General features: G+C 43.6%; 1 protein-coding gene across 9 annotated transcripts in view; it reads left to right on the plus strand.

Annotated features, from left to right (window-relative positions):
• mast2 (microtubule associated serine/threonine kinase 2) overlaps window positions 1–24,917 on the plus strand; it is a 216,824-nt gene that overhangs the window by 55,034 nt on the left and 136,873 nt on the right. The window lies entirely within an intron of this gene.

Raw genomic sequence — 24,917 nt, forward strand, 5'->3', positions numbered from 1 at the left:
TTAATTCTTTATATATCAATGAACCAACGCAAAAATGTCTAATAGATTATCTATAATCGACTACATCGATCAGCCTGATTAACCACTCAAGCCCTATTGTATACTTTGTCGTACAACTATGCTATTTAAAAACACAATGAACTATTGCACAGTACATACTGTCCGTACACTTCTGTGTCCCTCAGAAGCTCTGAGTCTCGGCCCGTGAGTCTGTCAGGTCTGTGACTGGCTCCGTCTGTCCTGCTCCTATTACACAGTCTATGTGCACAGTAAAAAGTGTTGAGAGTCTATAGAATGGACCCATAAATGGACCCATTTGGGTCCCCTTGTTATGCTTTTTAAGTGTTAAATGAACACTGTGGATTTGATAATGCTCATGCATGTGTGTGTGTTTGTATGTGTGTTTGTACATGTGTCCATGTGGGTGACTGGGTGTGGATGTGCAAATTGTGCATGCATGTGTGTGTATTTGGGTGTGTGAACACTACAGTATGTGCATGTGTGTGCTTATGTGAAGTAGGCTATTGAAAATGGCTTAGCCAAGCAGCAGCATTAGATTACTGCCCCCACTGATGTTGTGTCTGCCCGTTTGTCTGCTCATGTTCACTCTTCCACTTCTGTTTCTCAGTGTTGTGTCTGGTTCCTGTATGGCAGTGGTTCTCAATATATAAAATGAAGGTTTCATTTTACAGTAAAATTATTGTTAAACATTTGCATTTAGAATTGTTATTTTCATCAACGTTTGCCTGTTATCTCTCTTATAGTATCAACATCAATACAGCATGGAATTATGGAAAAAGTCCTATCTAACGACAACAAAATATTCTTTAGTTTAGGGTCTGAGAGTCTAAATCTCATCAGCAAATTTTGTTTGTGTGCTTTTGCATGAATGTGTGTGTGTGATAACTCCACACACACACACGCACGCACGCGCGTGCACACACACACACACACACACACACACACACACACACACACACACACACACACACACACACTAGGCAAGACAAGGACATCAGCAAATCTAAGGATCATTTGGTAAAGCCTACTTTGTGTTATTAATTCTCTCTAATGCACATAGATACACACCATGCCTCTCTGTCGTAAAATAAATGGTGGTTAATTAGGAGAGTGGGTCTATGGGCTTGCTAATGCAGCAGGGTGGGTGGGTGGGTGGGGAGGGGGGTTACGCTGCGTTCAGGTGATGTATGCGTGTGTTGGTTGTGACCCGGCCCACGCATCTCCACCAGCCGAAAACCTAATATCCAACATCCATCACACTAAAACGCTTTCAGCACGAGATCCGCCTGCATGGTCCTCTATACCAGTGGTTCTCAACCTTGTGGGTCGGGACCCCCAGGGGGGTCCCCGCATGATTTTGGGGGGGGGGTCCCCAGATGACAGTGAAGTGACAATTTAAGACCTTTTTTTATAAATGAATAAATTGTCAAATTCTATAAGAAAGAGGCAAACATTGTGAAAATAGCTGATCTACAAGCTGTGAGCTATTTTATCTGTGGAACCGAGTCAAACAAAATGGAATGCCTCAACTCCTACACCTCCAAGTGGTTGTCAGGGTGGGGGGTCCCCAGTTCAAATACTACAGGATATCTGCTATTTTTTTAATAGCCAAAGAATCTTAAAATGACACAGATGCGTTCGCGGTCTGAATGGGTTAAAACCATAGGGGACTGGTCCATGGCAGAGGTGTGGAGCTGACGTAAGCTCTCCACTAGGGTAATTTGAGAGCTTACTATAACCTTACTTATATCCCCCCCCCCACTCCCATATAGTCGGGCTCTGTTAGACAGAGCAGTTATATGAGCCCCATATCGATCACACTGCTTAGCAGGAGGAGATCCCATTACAATTTGTCTGTCTGTCTGTTTTGTTATTGCTGGTCTCTCTCTCTCTCCCTCTGCTTCTCCGTCTGCACGTCCCGTTCCCTTTAATGTTTTATTTTACATATAATCTCTGGTGTGTCTCTTTCTCTTCCCCTCACGCTTTCGCTGTCCTTCTCTCTGTGTCCTTGTGCATCATTTTGGCAGCCGCCCATCACTCTGCAAATGCATTGATGTGGGCTATAGTCATGAATAATTCTTAATTAAAAAAGAAAGCCTGCCTGCATGGTCCAGTCAGTGTGAGTGTCTGATTTAGAGTGTGTGTTATAAACATCTCACTTGGGCCTAGTTTTTAGTCTTTGGTTAACACACTGATCGTTCCAAATTCAGGCCTTTGGGAGTCTCCAGACGTAAAAACAAATAGAAGGATGGAGAAACTCCCTTTCCTCCTGCAGAATGTTGCTGTATTTTCAGAGTGAGGATTGTCAAAAAAAGTGCTTTATTCCATGGACCAGTGTTTTGTTCGAGACTGTTTATGGCTATAGAGCCTTGTAATGAGCTGTGGAGAACGCTGTCGCCCCTTTTCTTTTCTTTTTATTGAAAGGTTGACATTTTTATATGGGAACATTTGAGGGAACATTTAAAGTCTCCGAACTACTTGCCACAAGACACTTGTTTTAGTCATTAAAAAAGAAAGTGGAAATACCCAGAGAGACCGATCATTGGTCTTTGCAATAGCTTACATTGTTAGCCCATGCCATGTTATGAACAAATATAAACACATATCACATGGTTCGCTTTGGAAAACTCTGACTTGGGCTCTGCCAGTTTCCTTTTTCCTGACTATGGCGATTTCACAAGAATTACAAGGTGCCTGAAGTACATAAGACACCATTTAAAAACGTTATTTCCCTATCAAACTTGCATATCACACACACTTAAACACACTGCAGACATCTCAAGGTGATATTAAGTAGTCAGTATCATAAGTAGTCTCTTGGTGGTTGAACCTTTGAAACCTCAAAGTTTTTTTTTTACCTTTTGAGGTAAAGTAGTCATTTATGTTCTGGCTATGAGTCTTTTAGAATGATGGAATGCTGAAAATAGAACAGAGATGAGAAGTGAATTAAATATTTCCTGTTCTCTGCTGACTGTGACGGCTCCATATATCTTTATCTCACGGATGATCTGGTCTCTTGGCCATTATTGCTGGCTGCCTAGAGACTACCTCCCTAGTATAGTTCCACATCAGTAACAATGGACGTTTGTTCCTGCATTGAGGCTCCTCACTGCGACAGCAGTCTGGAGGTCAACTACTTCAGCCCTATTTTATACTTTGTCATATAATGTTGTGCAGCGAAAATAACAATCTACAAGTTAGGTGCTACTGGGGTCCCCCTTGAGAATTACCCCTCAGAATTGAAAATGCCCTCACCCAATCGGTGTTGACCTATAAAAAAGATGGTCTCCCCGTATCCAACGACAAACAGCCTACTCCCCCATTATGACACGTGTAAACACACAGTTTGTCAGCAGTGTAAAATATGCTGGCCATGATATGCTGTCGTCGCACACAGAGTGTCTCGCAGGGAGATAATGGACTATTAATACAGAACCAATCAGCAGAGACTTAGCCTAAAGTATTTTGTTGTTAATTGTTATGTTGTTATTTTATGTATTTAGTAATCATAGTGTATAACATAAACCCGTGCCTGTAGGGCGAAGCAAAGATAAGCAGGACCTCAGGTGTGAGGAAAGATGACGGGTGAATGAAAGATGCTTCCATTAGTCAGGGGGAGAAGAATAAATGTTTATTTTATAGCATCAGGGGGTGAGTCGTCTAGAAGAGTGTTCCGTGTGTGTGTGTGTGTGTGGGTGGGTGTGTATGTGTGTACGGTAGGTGCATGTGTGTGGATTTGTCTCTGTCCGTGGCTAATCTCGGAAACCACTGGACCGATTTGTGCCAAACTCCTTGTGCATGCTGCCAGCAGGCCGAGGAAGTAAATCCCTCAATATATTTTCACATATTGTGAATATTTTTGCGTGTGTGTGCACATTTTCACATTTTATGAATTCATAATCTCAGATCTGCTGTTCATCCATATATGGGCAAGAAGACTACACTATTTCTAATCTAATTCAGATTCGTAATAGTGTAGTATTCAGAATGTGGGCACTAGGATTCAGTCTGGATGTTAGAAAGAAATAGGTCTTTGTAACATACTGTACGTAGTCCCCACAGATCAACCTCAGTCTGTGCTGAAGAAATAGAGGTGAGATAAGTGGTGGATCACAGGTGTCTGACGCACGCACACACACACACACACACACACACACACACACACACACACACACACACACACACACACACACACACACACACACACACACACACACCACTTATCCTCCCCTCTAACCCTTCTCCCCTTTCTCTCATCTTTCATTCTCTCACAGTGCCACACACACAACATACACATACACACGGCCAAAGAGAGATGAAAGGGATGGCAGCAGAGCCAATATGTGCTGTCTTTCAGAGGCAGTGAAAAAAGAGAATTTTAGAAGAGGATTCAGCAAGGTTTTATTGCCCAAATACATCAACAAAGAAGAAAATGGAGTAACAGGGTATGTTTGATTGTGGACACAGAAGGAGATATGGCCAGAGGGGCAGAAACAGCCTAATCCCACATCCTATGCCTTTAGGCATTGCTTTCAATTAAAGTTGCATTGCCAATTCACATAATTAAAAGTATTTGAACTGAAGAGTTGATCATGTATCAAATAGGCCTTTGTTGGTGCACTTTCTCTTTCATTTGACAATTTTGGCAATGCAAAATGAATTTGTATTTAACATTCTGTTTGCGATAATCTAATGGAACCTAAAGTTAGATAATTCAAACATTTTTCTGCTTGTACCTGTATGAGTAAGTGACAAATAAATCCCTTTTTATTTTCTTTGAAAATTCTAAACAACTTTATTCTTTCCCGATTCCTGGTCTAATATATTCAAAACCTGTGAAAAGGCTTTCAAGAATAGGCATACCGTGTAGATACATTCACAATGCAGTCTAGCTTCACCTCTGCCATTTCCAACAAGTCGTCCACTCTTCCCTCAGTTGTACAAAAGAAGACCTTGGCAATCCTACCACCTCTGCAGTAACTGTGTTCATCCATGTTGGATCACAAAACAAAGAAGTAAATAACATATCCCCTTACAATGCTCAGAACCATGACCACCAAAGGAATTGCCAGCACTCACGGGTCCTTCACATACTTTATTTAATAGGTACCACTTAGTTCGTACACACTCCGGCACAAAGCCTTTTTCATCGTTATAGAACGAACGTGTCTCTTATAAGTCTCACCTCCATAGGTGAGGCACCTTGAACAATCCTTGTAAATACAACATCCAACTTGCACAAACATGTCTCTACCTGTACTAAAACTCCATTGACATACAAATATGACAAATATGCCCTGATATACTCAGAGAGAGAGAGAGCAAATAATAGTAAAGTAAATAATTTTCTAAGTAGCTACATTTTGCATTGTGGAATTCAAGTAGCAGACACATCTCAACATCAACTGTTCAGAGAAGACTGTGTGAATCAGGCGTTCATGGTCAAATTGCTGTAAAGAAGCCGCTACTGAGGAATAGCAAGAATAAGATAATTATTTGGGCAAAGAAACCCAAGGAATGGACATTAGACCAGTGTACCAGTGTTTGGTCTGAAGAGTCAAAATTTTAGATTATTGGTTCCACTCGTCGTGTCTTTGAGAGACACAGAGAGGGTCAAGGCACACTTAAGCAGCGTGTTTACCACAGCATTCTGCAGAGACCTTCCATCCCATCTGGTTTGCGCTTCCGTCCGTTCATGAAAGTCCTTGCGGTCTTGTTTCCAATGAGGGCCTGTGAGCAATTAGGGGTTAAGAGTCTTGCTCAGGGACAAATTTCATTTCGTCGACACATTTGCTGGCCTGGCCTGGAATCGTACCTGGGGCAACCAGGGCCTCTGGCTCCCTAGGCGGGCTCACTAACCACTCAGCTATGGCCGCCCCCAATAAACATATTTGTTTAAAATTAGAGCTAGGACAAATATGAAAACAGACGTACTATATATAATAATAATATTAATAATAAACTTTATTTATAAAGGGCTTTTCGAAACATGTTAATATATTTGAACAATATTCAACGTAATATTTTTGGGGTGTTTACGCTGAAGCAATTCAGCTTAAAGACAGATGGTAAGATAAACAACTATAAAATCATTACAGCAATTAACAAAACAATAAAAACAATAAACAAGTGATATATCAAAGGGGCCAATTTGTGGAACAGCTTTGAAAATTAATTAAAAGTGTTTAACTCTTTGAAAATGTAAAATTGTCTTTAACGAAACAAGGTGTTAGACAGTAAGTAAGTACGCAGTGGTAGACAAATATGAATCTCAGCTACTCTGTATGCAAATGTATTTGGAACTTTTCCATAATTATGTTTCCCTGTATTTCTAGAGAAAAGGTTAATGATCAAAATAAACTGACAAACTTAACTAAGTTACATCTCACTCTCATCTGTTTTGTTATCTTTATCCCCACATTACTTTCTTCTGGCTGCATGCTGTTTAAACAACTCTCCATGCCATCATGTCCGCAAAGACATCGAAAACATGAACTGCGAGCCCCCTGAAAAAGAAAAAAGACAGTTTTCCCATTAGTGTTTGATCAAAGACTTACATGTCAGCATTTTTAATGACGCCAATTTGGGGCGACAAACTCTTGCAAGTTCTAATAGAGCTAATGATGCAGTCGAACAGGCAGCACAGGGGCGTACCGAGACAGCAGGTCAGATTTCCATAGAGTTCTAAATGAAGGTTGGATACAGCACTTCAAAGCACCCCACAGGCTGCTCTAGAGCGAGGCCAAGACGGTGTTGTTGGAGATGGAGCGAGAGAAAGGGGAGGGGGAGAGAGAGAGAGATGCATGGATACTGTGATATGGATAAGAGCAGTCACACAGGCAGGCTCGTGCATGCAAACACATGCACACAGGCCCACTCAGGATGAGGTAATCCATTTTTGACCATATCAGTTCTCCCTGATGAGAGCAAATTGAATTGGCTATCCATCCCAGCTCTCTCTTTTTCTCTCTCTCTCTTTCTCTATCTCTCTTTTTCTCTCTCTCTCTCTCTAATGATCTTACTAGTAAAACCATAGTCCTCCATTGAACAGCTACATGCACGCATGCATACACACACACACACACACACACACACACACACACACACACACACACACACACACACACACACACTACACACACAGTACACACACAGCACACACACAGCACACACACAATCTTGCTAATCTAATGAGTGAGGCTTTAGGCCTGCAGTCGGAGTGTTGAACTGTAAAACGCAAGTTTACCTGCTGTACACTCTGCTGTGATGATATAAAGTAATGGCCTGAACCTATCAAATGTTTTATTGATTGTCTTGTTTGTTTTCTAGTTTCACTTAATCGATGAAACAGCAATTTGTTCTCATTTGTTCTCAACTGAGGCTCCTGTTTATGCTTTGATACAATCAATATCTGCTTGTGCCTCTCCTCCCCTCCCCTCCCCATGTGTTTGATGACATCTACTGCAGAGGACTTGGTACTTGTGTATGATTTGTAACACGTGTATCAAAAGCATCTGCTCTCGTACCGTGTGTGTGTGTGTGTGTGTGTGTGTGTGTGTGTGTGTGTCATCTGGGTTGTGTTTATGATCTCCTGGGAATGTACTGTTTTCCGTGCTGCAGCGCATCAGGCAGTCATTCTTCAACATACTGTCTCAGCTTGTTTCAGCCTGTACAATGTCAGCCTGATACAAGCAACATGGTCCTTTCTATCCCTCTCGTGCACACAGTACATTGCCGTATTTCATGAGTACATACTCCACTTCGTTGGTTCTCAAAGTGCGGTCCGGGGACCCCCAGCAAAACTAGTTAATATGGCGTCACAATCATTTTAACCACTTTAACCATATTTAATACTTTGGCTATTCAAAAATAGCAGATATACAAGCAAGTGCACACTATGAGATGTTTGAAAAATCCTGGCAGAAATCTTTTTTTTTAGTTCCGCAGCCAAAAAAAGCCGTCATTTTGGGGGTCCTTGACATGAAAAAGTTTGAGAACCACTGCTCTACTTGAAAGAGTAGTTCTCTTTGCCACATTCCAGATTAAAGGGACTACACCATGAATTTAAATTTTTCTTATTTTTTGTGTGTTTTGGTCTCCCCTACCTCTCTTCTATCCCCAAAAATACCCCAGTTTGAACACTCAGGCTTTCACAGCAAATCTGGGGTTTTCTGTAAATTGGTCTCAAAACAGGCCAAACTGATTTGCACCCTGACGTGACGTCACATCAGGGTACAATCCCTCCCGTTTTTCAGTTCCAACCAAAAAAAAGAAGAAAAAAAACCTTTTTAAAAAAATTTTTTCCTTATTTTTTTTTTTACTTTTTCCACACAGAACCAGGAGATAACATGCATACAAACTGGCTCAATAGCGCCCGTGCCAAACAGGACAATGTGGTATTGCAGGTGAAAGTGCTTTATAAGCCAGAGAGAAGTTACTTGGAATGAGTATATCTGAGACTTGATTTAGGCTCAAACCTTTTGAAAAACGTTTGAGGGACATAAACAATATGATATTAAATATTATTATTATTTTTTAAATGAATGGTGTAGATCCTTTAAGTTCGGTCATATAGGATCAACTTTTAATTATTTCCCTCCCTCTCCCCTCCATCTCTCTCTTACAGTCTCTCTCTCTATCTCTTTTCTCTGCTGTCCTGTCTTCCTGTGCCACAGTGCCATAATTAGAGCCACTGTTTGTCTGCTCAGCAGGAAGGAAACATTTTTGTATGTCCACATTTGTTTGGTGTTTGTTGCTATTGTCAATGGAAGCAGTATTTGTTGTAACACTCTAATGTCTCCACTATGGAGACATTGCATTGTACACACGCGCGCGCACGCGCACGCGCATGGCACAACGCGCACACACACACACTCAGGAGGGTTATCCTACCTCCCATTGTTTGCTCTTTGAGAGTTATATTATTTGAAGAGTACTTAACAAAAGTACTGCTTATTATTTGACGTAACCCCAGACAATACCGTTGATATACCCACTATTGTTAACAGGTCTTTCAAGAGAGTTTATGCTTTACACTTAACAGATTCTTTTACGTCGACATTTCTTTGACTTTTTGTACTTAATACAGGTTCCAAGTTAAATTGGACAGGGAAGTATATTGTGTTAATTAATCATTTACTATGTGTTAGGCGAGCTTGAGCCACGCGTCTCTACGTATGTTTCTATCTCGCACGTTTGTGTGTCTGTCTGTGGCCATGTGTTGTTCACAGCTCGCTATCTAAACGTCCATTCCCTAACGCACTGGTCCTCAAAGTGGGGTGACGGGACCCCCGGGGTATCAGATCTACAAGCCCACAGTGCATCTGCTATTTTTTAAAGAATGTTGAATAATAGATTTTCTTAACACAAATCTTCCCTTTTGGGGGTCCGTTGCCAAATACATATCAACGTAGGGCCTAACGTAGGGCCTAGTGTTTGTTCAATTCCTTGACGTTGTTTGTGATGAGATCTCCACCGTCTGTCACAGCTCTTAAAGGAGAGCTCCATTTTAAACCTGTCTTCATATAATTGGTCCTTGACTCCTTATACTACGTTCATTATAAGATGGCACAATTTCCGTCTACTCGCACAGTGTCTCATTGGCTAGCTACTGACAGTAAAGAAACCTGCCTACCAATTACATCATCGATGTTGATTCCAAGCTAATTGAAACTACAGCCTTTTTATTCATTCATTGATAAAACAATTATTTAAAAAGTTTGAAATGACCAAACCTGCCCACCGATGATGTCATTGGTAGGCAGGTTTCCAAACTGTCCACAACCCACCCATGCAGAGCGAGTAGACAGAAATGGTGCCATCTTATAATGAGCATTAGCGAGGACCAATTACATGAAGGAAGGTTGAAAATGGGTGAAGTGGTCCTTTAAGGGGGAGTTGAACCGCGTCTGTCCATCGCACACTTGTCCCTCATCATGTGTCTCTTGGCCTCCCTCCAACTGTCCCATTAACCGTTCTGGTAACTCATTCAGCTCATTTTTTGTCTCTCTGCTCTCTGTTTCCCCCTCCCCCTTCCCCCATTCTTTTCATCCGTCCGGACTATAAAGCTATAAAGCTTATTCAGGCTTACTCAGCAGTTTTGTTTTTTTGTTTCCTTATCAGCCTCTCTGTTGGGGAAAAAAAGCACTTTGTGATGCAGTCTCTCTCCCTAGAAGTGTCTTTGATCTAGCGTGAGCTGTAAGGGTACAAATGGCACATTGATCGTTTGGCATTTAGTGGGTTTACGGAATTGAAGAGTGAGGCTCAACCGGTATGCTATGTGTGTGTGGGTGTGTGTCTTTGTATAGGGAGTATTGGCGAGTTGAAACGCTCAGCCGTATGCAAAACAAGGGACGCTGGTTTCTAGGCCAACCTATCTCACATCATAGCTAATAGGAGAACAAAAGACAAAACTAGCCCTTTATGTTGCGGTAAGCCTGGTTGCTAGGGAAATCCAGACAGAACCTGTAGTCCTACATGTCCTGACCCCTACTAGTACTCATCACCATATTCACCAATCACCAATATCCCAATTGCCATTTTGCTCCAACGTCATGCTCAGGGTGAGACCTCTGCATGTTTTCAGCTTCTTCTAGTGCATGTTTTCAGCACTTGCCTGAAAGGCACAATTTTGGCCTTGTGCGAAGAGTGAATATGTGGAGGGTGTCTGAATTCCGGATGCTGCTGTATTTTTAAAAAGAACATTTTGTCCCACGAGTCAAACCTTAACTTCGAAAGCCAGCATTTTGGCCTGATTCAACAGAGATCGCCCTTTTTTGGCTTAAGTACAACCTTTTATTCAATGCAGCTTCCATTAACCTTCCGTAGCATGAACAGAGGCACTGATTGTATCAATATATTAAAATCATTTTCCCTGGAATGATTCACAGACGCATATGAAAAGTCATCTTCTGCATCGCAACGGCCCTGACAACCTCATTCATCAAAGCAGAACTCCAGTTGTTGTTTCCTGGGTTCTGTTTTCACTAGCTCATTAGGAGGACTGTCTGATGCAGAGAGAACACAGTGTGAGGTTGGAATAGGTTGCCATGGGTAAAGAGCACCCTAGAACACCACACTGTGTGTGTCCTTGTGTTTATACAGTACACTGCACCCTGTCACTGTTTGGTTGCCATGTATTCATCGCTAGTGTGAGCTATATGTTTTTGTTATTTACTTGTTATTTATTTGTTTTCGCATATAGAGATCCCATCTAGGTCTCTTGAGCACACACACACACATTTTTATGAATTCAGTAATCTGATTCATTTGCATAGAAAACAATATCCACAAGGCCAGACTGAGATGATGAAAACGCACACACGCACGCACGCACACACACGCACACGCACACGCACACGCACACACTTTTATGAATTCAGTAATCTGATTCATTTGCATAGAAAACAGTATCCCCAAGACACACACACACACACACACACACACACACACACACACACACACACACACACACACACACACACACACACACACACACACACACACACACACACACACACACACACACTCTCTCTCAGGTATAGCTGTAGCGTGAAACCTTTACAGCTTTGTCTTGTCACGCTTGGATACTAGTCTGAGCTGTGTTATTATCAGAGCCTCGATAGACTCCCAGAAAAGCTGCCTGTCATTAATTCCTATTTCTTGGACAACTTTCTCTTCTTTCTGAGGAAGCGCACTCACTCTCTCACACACACACACACACACACCCCCACACACACACACACACACACACACACACATTGTCCGCACAATACACAAGCCTCATAGACCACACACACAGACAGACATGCGGCCAAACAAAAACACACTCCCAAACACCAGTCTAATTAATGTACTTGGCTTCAGGATAGCATGTGCACATACATACGCACCCAATATTGTCATCGCAGTAAACAGCTTTTGACGGAACAAATTGATGGCAAACAGTGTCCTTTTTCACTGACTTCATTGTTAATCAGTTTTGTTTCTGCTGAGATCCTCTTTCACCTAGTCATCGCTTGCACCCTTTTACAGTAAGCACTGAGCAGTTATGCACGGGCACACTACAGTCTACACTTCACAGATTTATTAGATTGGAGAAAGGACAACTAAACTAAATATTTAGCATTCCATGGCCGGAGGCGAATCCTTTCTCCTTTGAACTTTGTTCCAACTTTTGTGCTTATATGTAACTATAATGTTGTCGTCTTCTTTTGTACATACAGCACAATCAGTGTGGCATGTGATCCCACACACAAACCCCAGGAAAAAAAAGGCGGGGACATCGTAACCTTATAAATCCTGAATACGTGTCTGGGAGGCAAAGGGGTAAAAAACTGGGCGATCTCTGTTGCAAAATGGAAAATGCCATAACGATCAAATGGAAAATGATAAAAGATTTAAAAGAATTAGCAAAAGTCAAATAAAACGGATGTTCCTGTCCTGCGAAGTAATACAGATTATAATACTGTTATCTAATCTAGAACAACATCTTTACTTGTACTTACCGTTATATTATAATATTATTATTATTATTATTATATCAGTATATTAGTAACCAGTCTGTTGGGTCAGTGTGTGTGTTTGTGAACACAACACACACATTATCATTACAGTTATCAAACGGGCTGCTAGCCAGACAGTCAGCTAGCTTGTGTGGGGGTTTGGGGGGTTTGGCGGCACTGTGCCTAACTGGCTAACAGTAGACCATCTAATTTAGCTGATGAATGAAGCCCGTGCAAACAGGGACCCTTTCCTTTATCTCTGTTCATTAATTAGACAATACAGATAATGGCCTAGTCTGGGAGGAACATGTGTGTCTAAGTACATTACGTGCGTGTGTGCATGTGCGTGTGTGTGTGTGTGTGTAGTACGTGCCAACACGAGTTGCCTGTTTTGTGCACCTGCGCTTCTGTGCTTCGTGTGACTTATTCTGGCTTCTCCGTACAGTGGTAGAATGCCAGAAGTAAGTGTGTGTGTATGTGTTCCCTCCCACTAAATCCTCCCTTGTTTAAGTGGCCAAACTGTGGCAGGAGAACGGCTTCATAAACATGTTTATGATCCCCTGCGGAACGGAGGAGGAGAGACGTTTGCAGTCCAACGCCACAAGCCTGAATACGTATCTATATTCATGAGACTGTGGCAAACGTACACAACAATCCACAGCGACCACACGCACTAAAAATATACTGCTAGATAGCCTGCACTATAATATCCTCAGTGTTAATTTAACTCATTTGGTTTCATTATAGATACATATGTGTGCACAAGTTAGCATGTGCGTGTAAGCATGTTTAAATATGTGATTGTCTGTGTGTTTGTAAGATCTTAACATTCGCTGCATGCTCTGTGTCATGAGATGCAAACTTTGGCCAGAGGCCATGCGTCTCCATACGTCAGCTGGCTAGAATGTTTGCATGCCACGTTAAAAGATAACGTCGCTAAAAGTATCCGCAAGCCAGTGGAAACTCTTCCACACGACTCTGGTTGTGTGTATGTGCTTGTGCGTTTCTGCATGTGTGTAACTCTTGACCTGTCACTCCTCGGCCTCTTGACCTCGTGAACCGCCCAGGCAGTAAGTGCAGTAAATCCTATCTTGTTAACTGAGTGCTGCTGATGTCATGCAGAGCTCTGTGTGTGTGTGTGTGTGTGTGTGTGTGTGTGTGTGTGTGTGTGTGTGTGTGTGTGTGTGTGTGTGTGTGTGTGTGTGTGTGTGTGTGTGTGTGTGTGTGTGTGTGTGTGTGTGTGTGTGTGTGTGTGTGTGTGTGTGTGTGTGTGTGTGTGTGTGTGTGTGTGTGTGTGTGTGTGTGTGTGTGTGACTATACTTGTGAGGAACGAATGTCCCCACAAGTATAGTAGAATTTAAAAATAGACTTTGTTCTGCTGTTCTTTCTTTTTATTAAACCGCTCACCAAAAGTCTTCTCATGATTATAAAATACGCCCTGATGCCGATCCGTTCATCAGGGGGTCCCTTTGACCTTATTTTGCAACCTTATTTGTTTTGAACTGCAACAGACTTGTCTGTTTTCCTGACACTCAGCGGTTGATAGTAACCAACATCTACTCCATCAAACCCCCCACTGGACAGCAGCCCACCAATGCAGCATCTCACAATACACAATACAGAATCCTGAGTGTTAATTTGACTTGAACCCTATATACGTCATTCACCGCTGTTCCACAGGCATACTTAGTTCCCTACCCAACAATCTACACCGATCTGTTGATCTGCTATTTTTGCCAAATATTCACCTATGATGCCCAGAATAAGGATGATAGGGTTCATGTGGTAAAAAGGGAAACTTTTGCCGATTTTGAACCTAAATTCCACTGATGTGAGGAGATCATAGTGTGGGGGAAAATACCCTATGATGACCCAAAATTACACTTTAGACGTTACGGGCGTCCAAGTCTAAATTTAATTGGAGAGATACATAGAAGACATAGTATATTTCCCCCGTGTATTTTGCTGTGTGGTGTCTCTTTCCTCACAATCATCGGTAAAGTGACATGACTAGCAGTGTTTTAGTGATGTATGTACTGTAGTAAACACATGTATTGGCTATCGGCAACCTACAGCAAGCAGTGGTGCGCTCCAGGCTTTGTCATTTGCTCTATTTTACAGCCTTGGAGAAGGTCAAGTAACTGTAGGTCTCTGATTTTGACAGGGTGACATGAACTGACACGGTCAGCTAAAAACAGCCTCTACTCTGCTATCTGAGGGCTGAACGTCTCTCTGGTTGAACGGAACGATGGGGGAGGTGAGGGGTGTCGAGAGAAGAGTGTAAGAGAGAGAGAGAGCGAGAGAGAGAGAGAGAGAGAGAGAGAAGGGACGACAGAGAGGGGAAAGGCTGTCCGTGGCTGTTGATGACAGTTGACAGCTTGAACACTTCAATTAACCTCTTTTAATGAAGCTGAGCCATAAAACAGCGCAGGGCCAGGCTTTTTGGATTAATACATTATTAAACACAGCACATATATACGCGCACACACACACACACACTGAAATCGTTATTGTTAATTAAACTTTTTTTTTTGCACATTCTCTTTTGTCATTAGTATGCGTTTCCTTTTTTTTGGTTTGAGATGGGAATAAATTCCTATGCAGTTGTCCTAACCTTTTTAGCAAGGACAGAGGGAGAGAGACCATCCTTAAGAATAAATCAATAGCTTACCCACTATGGCAATAATGTTGATTAATTTGGTTTGAATGAACCTGTGGTCCTTGGAGATTGGTCCTGGTGTTTACTGGCCTTCTGACAGGATTAAAGTGGCTATTTACTTATTTATTTAGCCGATATTTGCTTTCGGTTTTGTAAACCTCACCACCCAAGTGTGCCTTACGCTTACGGCATCAAGGTTGAGAGCCCCCATGCGAGCTTGCTTGCGTGCGCGCGCGCGCACACACACACACACACACACACACACACACACACACACACACACACACACACACACACACACACGAGGCACCCACACACACACACACGGAAACATGTTACCCAGCAGGTTCTTCAAGGTCAGTCCGCCAGATACCTCTTAACCAGTCAACTCTGAGGTGCTCTGAACCTGCAGGTCAGCCAGCTAGCCGGCTAAAACGCCCTCCCCATCCAGTCAGCCAGTCGCATTCCTACCCCTTCTACAGGCCCCTCTGCCCTGGGCCCTGGCCCCTGGCCTCTGCTCTCATTAACAGAGTCTCCAAACACAAGCTGGCGGGGCCACAATAGACAAGTCATTAGTCAGTGGCTGGTCTCTCTTCCATAATTATATACAGTACAGTACCAGGAGATGGTAGCCTGTATGGATTTGGAGTTGATTGCTATGTCTATGCATTAGGAATGCATAATGTGCATATTGTTCACTTGCCACATACAGTAATTGGTTGAAACGGGCATATAATACATGTTCACATACAGGACAGACACACAGCTCTCCTACAATACATGTACTGTATTTGTGCATTGTGCTGAACACTACAATACAATGCACATCAATGTAATAGTTTACATTGATCTCTCTCTCTCCTTTTCCCTTCCTTTTCTGCCTCCCCTCTCTTTCTCTCTCTCGCTCTTTCTCTGTGTGTCTCCATCTGTCTTATCATGGTGTAAGGCATTACCGGATAACAAGGGTGTCCTGGCTTTCAACATGCGTGGGCTGTCACCTTCAATCTCCTGTTGTTTTATCTTTTTCCTGTCCCTTTCTCTGTGCATTTTCAGCTGTCTTGCCTACTCTTTATATTTCATTTCCTATGGTACCGTTAAATTAAATTTTGTTTCATAATCCAAAATGGAGGTGGTCCCACAATGAGATTTTAAATGTCTCAGCGAGAGCGACAAAGAAAGGGGGGGGGGGGGGGAGAAACAGGGAAAATGAAGGAAAAGGAATGGATTGTTGTGGCTAATCAGATTTGCAATCTCAAGTCGAGAATACCACGGGGTCAGCCAGAGTTTCCAAGCACATTCATGCTCTTACTGCTCACATTTTGTGTGTGTGTAGAGTGTTTCTTAAAGGGTAACAATCCTATCAGGCTATTGAGAGTACATGTGAAAATATCACGGCACAGTGAGCTCTGTGTATCGAGAGCTCGCTCTCAATGGCACTGGAAGATCAGTTATTTGTCGATTGCGACACGTTGCAATGTGATGTAAAAAATAAAGAGGAGTCCTGCAGTAGCTACTTAAGTGCAACACAGCATAGCCATGACTTGGTTGAGATTCACGCCGTTAAATAAGAAATGAGCAAAATCCTCAGATCTGCTCTTTCATGATTTATTCATCCTAACTACACAATGAGAAGGCACGAATCACACATTACAGTGTGTGTGTGTGTGTGTGGTGTGTGTGGTGTGTGTTCTGTGTGTGTGTGTGTGTGTCTCCATTCATTACATGCAAACGCTCCGCCTCCTGCCCGCACACGATTGGCCGCCCGTTCGGCATGGCTCCTCTGACGAGGAAGATTAGGGGGAACAGAGAGAGAGAGAGAGAGAGAGAGAGAGCGTACACGCTGAAAGAACGGGGGAGGTGCCAGTGCATGTGAACATATTGGCACACGGTATCAAGGAAAGAAAGAATAACAACAGAGGCACAGGGAACATTTGAAGAGCAGAGTGTCCCGTTTGAAGACGACACCCACAGAAGGGGGGTTGAGGGACCCCGTGTTTGGGACACTGGCCCACCCTGGCTGTTGAAGAGCACTCGGGGACCTCGTCTGTCAGCAGAGGGGAGAGGAAGATGAGAAACGGTCTCCCAGAGAGGCCACTTGTGTGCCTTAATTTCTGAGGGAGGAAGATATTTCTCCACGCTTCCTTCCTCCCCTCCATCCCTCGCTTTTTATTGCTGTCAGCTGGGCCGGATGCTGTCGTCTGTGCAGGCTCTGGGATAAGTGGATGGTTGGAAGATAGATGGAGAGATAGAGTAGATAGATAGAAAACAGAGGAGGGGGCGATGAAGAGATGACTGTTACATGTCACGGGCATGTTTATGTTTGCGTTTGGAGGTGATAGTGGGAGTGTGTTTGTGTTTGAGAGAGTGTACTAAGCTCTCGCCTCCTTTTAAACAAAAATGTGGGATCCCGTTGGCATGGAGATGGAGAGCAAGGTGCTCTGCTCTCACTGTCTGTCAGGGAACTTCTGCTAGCAAACACATGTTGTTTAATCGCTCAAATTCGTCCTAGTCTGGATTCTCTCTCTCTCTCTCATAGCAGAAAACGAGAGATTGGACGATAAAGACTGAAAGAACGCAGCCCTTGTTCCTAACAGGCTGCCTGGGCCACTTCAACTAACTCATCCATGCAGGCCGTACCCGGAGGGGGGAGCACACACACACACACTGTCTATCTCTCTTATTCAGACACCGGCATCCTTCCTGAAAGGCACACTTGGCTGAAAACACCTTGGCACTTTCAGTGTGTTAGTTGGTAGCCAGGTCGAGGCACTGTGTAGACGTGTGTATACGCAGTGGTGTGTGGGTTTAGCTTTGTGTCCGGGAGCCGCTTTCAGCCAGGCTCTAATTAAGCCAGAAGGTTTCAGGCCTGTGCCCACTACCGTCCCCCCCTTTTTGCCCCCCCCCCCCCCACGGTCCCCGTTTCCCTCCCCTCCATCCCACCCCCTGAGGTCCCGTTGTCATCATTAATTCCGATTGCAAACTGCCTGTGGACAATGGAGCGAGCGGAGACTCCTCTGGACTAGGTGGTGGGGAAGAAGGAGAGAAGAGAAGAGAAGGAGAGAAAAAGGGGGGTGATTAGAATCAGATGAGAGCCGGGAGCTGAGACTGTACACACTACCTCTGTAGAGAGAGAGAGAGAGAGAGAGATAGAGAGAGAGAGATAGAGAGAGAGAGAGAGAGAGAGAGAGGGAGTGGGAGTGGTTGTTGCCCAGTGCTGAACGGATGAATGAGAGAGCAAACAGTGAGAGGGGCTGAGCTTGGGGGACAACACGTGTTCTGCCGACAGAGCGAGAGAGAGACGAGGAGCGGGGCAAGAGGACGCTCTTCACTTGGTGATCATCACCCTCCTGGCGGTCATACTATATGCCCTGTGTGACGACGCAGTGTTCTGAACCGTAGCCAAGAGTAGATGAATGCGTCGCTTTCTGTCCTCTGCCCGTGGCGCCCCTATCTTGTCTTTGTCAGAGTTCTGCGGGACAGACGGAGGGCCAGAGTGGTAGCTTTCTGTGCATCTCATGCATATGGAATGTAGCGTCGCGACGCCACTGAGGGAGAGCCAAAGACGTACGAATCTCCCAGAAGCCTTGGACTTTCTCATTTCTCATCTTTTACACAGGGAAATCTTAACGACAAACTCTCGTTCTATTTAGCTTGAACTTCTCTTTCATGCTAGCGTCTTTCTTTTACAAAGTCCCACGGCTTTAAAGAGAGATTAGCTTGAAGCACATTACAAATGCAGTAGAACTTGAGTGTTTTTGTTGTTGTTGTTTTAATGTAATCTCTGACTTAGGGAAGACCAGAACTGGATGCTGTTGTAAGGAAAGGATGCACGGACGACTTGATTTTTGAGTTGGACACATCAGTAGTTTTCCTAAGCATGGCCGTTTGTTGACAGCTAGACAAGGGAAAGCTGGAAAGGACTATGAAGTAACTTCGCCTCATGTGGTCCAGCTGCCCGGAAAAGTGCCTGAAGTTGCACCTTGAAAACTCAGCCTTCGGAAGAGGGTGACTGTAGCCCTTCGAAAAAGGAGAAATTTCTTGACTGCCTGACCATGGACGACTCTAGTATTTTGAGGCGCAGGGGACTGCAGGTAAGGTTGAGTTGAACTATAAAGGGATAGTTCACCCCCAAAAAGACTTTTTTTCTATCGATTACACACCCCATGGAGACTTGAATTCATTCATGGAGACTTTTTTTTGTTTTTGTCGCATTCCTAAGCCAATAATTTGAGTCTCCTACCGGAGACATTAGCATCTTTCCGCTGGTCATCAAATTATTGGCTTAGGAATGGGACAAAAACAAAACAATCTTGAGTGTGACTGTGTTTGTAAGGGGTTAAAGAAAACTGTAAGCGAAGAGGGGGGAAGACATAATTCAATTGTGTTCAGCGCTATTGTGTATTCTGTGTTGCCCACTGTACATATATGCTAGAAATAACAGATCAGTCTTAGGGGCTCATTCGGGTGTACAAACAGAGTTGGCAACTGTGCCATGTACCACAATAGGGGCTTGTACTGCTTGTATGGATAGTTAACTTGCCTAGGGATGCCTATATGGGCTTCAAAGTGTTCTGTCGGGCTTTGTATGTGCAGCCTGATCACACTACTGTGACAGGTCAATCATAATTTATTCACACACATACTGTACACATACAAACACACGCGCGCGCGCACACACACAGATTCATCATCCCTATAACCTTTCTTGCTGGAATTTGGACAGTGCGTCAGCAGTCTTGGACACGCTCATCATCACGGTATATACACACTCTCAACAACCGTATCTCATTTCTTGCTGCCGGTTAACAGTGCTCGTTGACTGGCAGCGCACAAAACGAGTCTGATGTCCTGACCCAGTGCGTTATACAATACGCTCTCATATAACACACACACACACACACACACACACACAGACACACACACACACACACACACACACACACACACACACACACACACACACACACACACACACACACACACACACACACACACACACACACACACACACACACTCCGGAGGGTTATCCTGCCTCCCATTGTTTGCCCTTTGAGAGCCATATTATTTTAAGAGTGCTTAACAAAAGTACTGCTTATTATTTGACGTAACCCCAGACATACCGTAGATATACCCACTATTGTTAACAGGTCTTTCAGTATTGGTGCTAAACAGTCTTCATTGTTCAGTCCCTGTACCCGTGTACACACACACACACACACACACACACACACACACACACACACACACACACACACACACACTCGCACACACACTCGCACCTGCTGGTTTAGTCATCTCAGGGCTCCATAGGGCTGGTGGAGAGAGGGCAGATGAGAGAGGAGAATGTTGTGTCAGCAGCATTACACCCCTTCCTCCTCCCGAACCAGAGCAATCAGAGACGAGGGGGAAGAGGGCGAGAGAGCAAGAGGCAGATTTTGACTGGGTGTTAGGGGTTTGTAATAACGTTCACCCTCAGATAACCCCTCTACTACTCTGTCTGTCTCTCGCCCTCCCTCTCCATTTCACTCTCCTTTTCACACTTTCTTCCTTCCTTTCTCTTTCCCTTTATGTCTTCATCTTTCACACCTTTTTTCTGCTCCTCCTCCTCCTCCCCTCTTTCCCTCCCTTTTCTCTTCTATCTAAAAGTGTAAAATGAGGGTACAGGTTAGGAATTTGAGTGACAGTGTTGAGACCTGTGTGTTCTGCCTGTTTACGGTCTGCCTGCGTTCTGTATGGAGAACAAGTAGGCCTCAAATGAGGCCGCCCGGCACCCGGCACCGACGACCTGGATTTGCTTCTTTATTTTAGTCCTGGTGACTAGACACTACCTCACCACCTGTTCCAATCATACCTCAAGTTTTGTTTAGTTGCTAGTCGTAGAATGCAATAAGTGAATAACCGTACATTACATTTGACTTGTTTTACATGCAAGTGGTGTGGATTTGATCCATTTTCCAATCATACTGATCCTGTGATGTCATCATTTGGACATGCACGCACGTAAAAGGTAAAGTTGATATGTGAGAAAGTTGCTTCACCTAACAAGGCCACCCCATGAGGCAGACTGTGAAACCAGAGATAACGAGGTGTACCTCACTGTCACTGTGGGGGGTGATGGGATCCTGAGTGACAGAGAGAGAGTACGGTATCTTAAAGGAGTAGTTCACCCAAAAAAGTACTTATTTTCTATCAATTACGCACCCCACGAAGCCTTGAATTCGTGGAGTTTTTTTAGTTTTTGAGCCAATAATTCGATGACCGGGTGGCTGGTCAGTAGGAGACTCTATTCAGTCTCCTACCGGACTTCCGCTGGTCCTCAAATTATTGGCTCAGGAATGCGACAATCTTTTTTGGGTGTGTAATTGATAGAAAATAAGAAATTGTTTGGGGTGAACTACTCCTTTAAACTGCAGCCAGATAAACAAACTGGAACTCTGAGCGTGTAACCAATGTAGCCAAATGGGTACAATGATGAGAGCTACAAATGGATAAATAGACACTATTGATTTTACTGTGTGTGTGTGTGTGTGTGTGTGTGTGTGTGTGTGTGTGTGTGTGTGTGTGTGTGTGTGTGTGTGTGTGTGTGTGTGTGTGTGTGTGTGTGTGTGTGTGTGTGTGTGTGTGTGTGTGTGTGTGTGCGTGCGTGAGATCTCGCCAAATGCACTACGCCGGGCTGTTGTGTTTCTCTAAACCCCCCTTTGTACGGCTGGATGCCCACCACAAGCCTGCCCAACGCACAGAAATCAAACCCCCTGCTGTGCATTTGTTATGCGTGTGTGTTTCTGTGTCTTCTAGAGCAGCTGTTCTCAGTGGGCCATGAGGATATTGCAAGTGGGCCCCCAAATAATTAGCAAAATACTTAAAATATCATTATGTAAAAAAAAATCATATGTTTTCTTTAAAAACCTTGAAAAGCGAGTTTTCAGTGGGATACCAATAAGTAATAACTTGAAGTATACTATGTTAACTCCATTGATCCAAGAAAGAACACAATCGATTGATTGATGCTCTGAAAATGCACACAGGGCCCACCCATCTGACCACTTAACATGGCAGCCGATGGCTGGGCTGTTAGCACATAACACTGGCAGCCCATGTGCTCGTTCAGCTCGTCTGTCCTCCTCTTCTGTACAAGGAGAGTAGACAGCATATAGCCTGGGGTGAGAGGTCAAGTAGACCTCCTCCTTCTTATACTAATGGCGACAGTGACACGAGAAGGGATGCGGGACAGTGGAGATCGATGGGACAGGGTGGGCTCATGGCTTTGGGGTGGTGCTTAAAGGTCTCATGACATTCATTTTCACTTTTTTTATTTTCAATGTTTTATTTGGGGTTTTATGACCTCAATTACACCCAAAAAACCTGAACTTAGAACATTCAGTGGATTTTCTGTGGTCTGGGGTTTTCTGAATAATTAGGCTGAAAAGTAATCTGAGCTTGGCCCTTCGACAGTGAGGTCACAGTCGATTAATCCCGCCCACTCTCCTCCTCGCCCCTCCCCTCCCCTATCCTTTCCTTTGGGGGGGGGCGGAGCAGAGGCGATGATTGACAGGCAAAATCCCTCAACAGCGACACCCGCAGGCAAAGATTTCTTTTTTCATTGCAGTTGAAAAGGCTTTAGAAATGTGAGAGAAAAACACCTGCCATGGATCACTGGAATGGAATTTTCACTTAAAACTTTTTGTGCACTTTTGAAGGACCAGGACAAAGACTTTGAATGTGGTGTAAAAGTGAATGTCATTAAACCTTTAAGCTGCTAGGACCCACTACCCACTTGACCCTCTGGATTGTTTCGAGGGTGGGAGTGACGAGGTGGGACAGATAGCAGCATACATCCAGACCAGACGTCTGGGTTGGAAAGGTGGAGGGGGGATTCATTCACCCATTACTACTCTATTTGGGTGCAACAGTCGATAGTTAAATCAATAAATAAATACATTTTTCTATTCCTTTTTTTCCTTTTTAAAATACATTCACGAAATGGCAAAAAACAACAAATCCACAAGTTCACAATGCGTGTGACACGTTGTGAGCTTTTATATCGGCTATTTACACATTTTTTTACATGACACTGTTGTACGCCAAACTCAAAAATTGGGCTTAAGTGGTTAATCAGACTAATAGATTTTTTTGTCCGTTTCGCTGGTGTGTTTAGTTTAGCACACACGGAACGGGAGTGGTAGAGGGTTTAGGGTTGGCGGCCATTGTGTTCCGCACCGAAAATAACAAATCTACGAGCTCACAATGAGCTCGTAGATCTGCGAGCAACCAAGTATACATCAGGCGTAAATCTTTCTGTCGCCACCACACTTAAGAGAGAAATAGTCCCGAGTCACTGGAACAAGGGGACTAATGTGTATGTACTTTATGTCCTGACTGGGCCTCTTCAGCTGCCTGTGATTATAGTTTGTGGCTGAGGGGAAAGTACAAAAGGGATGGTGGTGGTGGGGGGGGGTTCTTAAACTCATAATACGTCAAAGTGGTCCCCGAGGGTTTTATAGACTGCACCACCCCTGTGCCACCCTTTTCTAAGTGGCAGAGTTCAATTGAAAAGGGAATTGAAACCAACCTGACTCCCTCCTGTCTGTCCTTACAGTTAGCTCTGTGTGAACCAGGCACATGTCATTAAGACAACAAAGAAATGTTGCAGCCATGTTTTGTCACAGTATAGGTTGCATCCCTGTTATTGTTCAGGGCAGCAATGGACACCAAATCCCTTTCTTTGGGTTTAATCTATTCTGTAATGGGTCTAATATAACAAACCGTAGTAGGGGCCTCTGTGTGCCAGCAGTACACTGTAAAACATGATGTGGTGTTAATGTAACTCGGGAGAGTGTGCAAATGAATCTACAAGGATCCATAGGCCTATGACATTGTTACACTCTAAGTTAAATTAACATTCCGGATGTTACTGTATACGGTATGTGTATGTTTTCGTTCCCTTGGGTGTGCGAGGAACACACTGGTTAAGGATTAGACATGGCATTCACGCAGGGATTTTCAGCAACAAAAGCCCGCCTGTGACTAACGGCGTATGCTAGCATCTGGATGCTCGCCCTGTGCTGACATGGTGTGTCTGGCTGTGAGAGAGCACTCTGCTTCTCTCACACTCACTACAAACCACGGCTTATCAGCTCCCATCGCCTGGGACACGGTCAAATCCTGGCTCTTAACGTAAAGCTGCATGCAATACAGAACTTTCTTTAATGAACAAAACTTTAATTTTAATCAACCTGTATGGTATAGCACTGTACTGTATGTCAATACAATACATTTAGTGCATCTCCAGTGGTTGGAGGTGGTCTCCCTAATCTGCCATTGAGACATTTTTAGACCCTGGTGTAAGGTAGGACACCTACAGTGTAATTGTTGTAAAAGTACCTGGGACCTACGTTATAACAAATATAAGTTTGATTATTTATTTAATGAAAATTATGTTAACACATTGTGTCCTATGAGGAAATACAAGTCTTGTTTTATTAGCAAAATGTCAGGTCAAGGAGGGATTCCAGTATTTTAGTAGCATTTTGAGAGTTTTAAGGATATTTTGTTTATCGCAATCATATTGCTAGTAATCACAATTATTCTGGCCACAATAATCTTGACATGAAATTTTCATATTTTCCCATCCCAGTGTACTGTAACCAAGGGTCCATTTGGTTGCCTTTGTACACTAGTTGCAAATGGATAAATGAACAGTACACTTAGGATTTTACTGTGTATTCTGTTCACC

The sequence above is a fragment of the Gymnoscopelus braueri genome (assembly GCF_963280865.1).
Source record: "Gymnoscopelus braueri genome assembly, chromosome: 6".
In the NCBI taxonomy this organism is placed as follows: Eukaryota; Metazoa; Chordata; class Actinopteri; order Myctophiformes; family Myctophidae; genus Gymnoscopelus; species Gymnoscopelus braueri.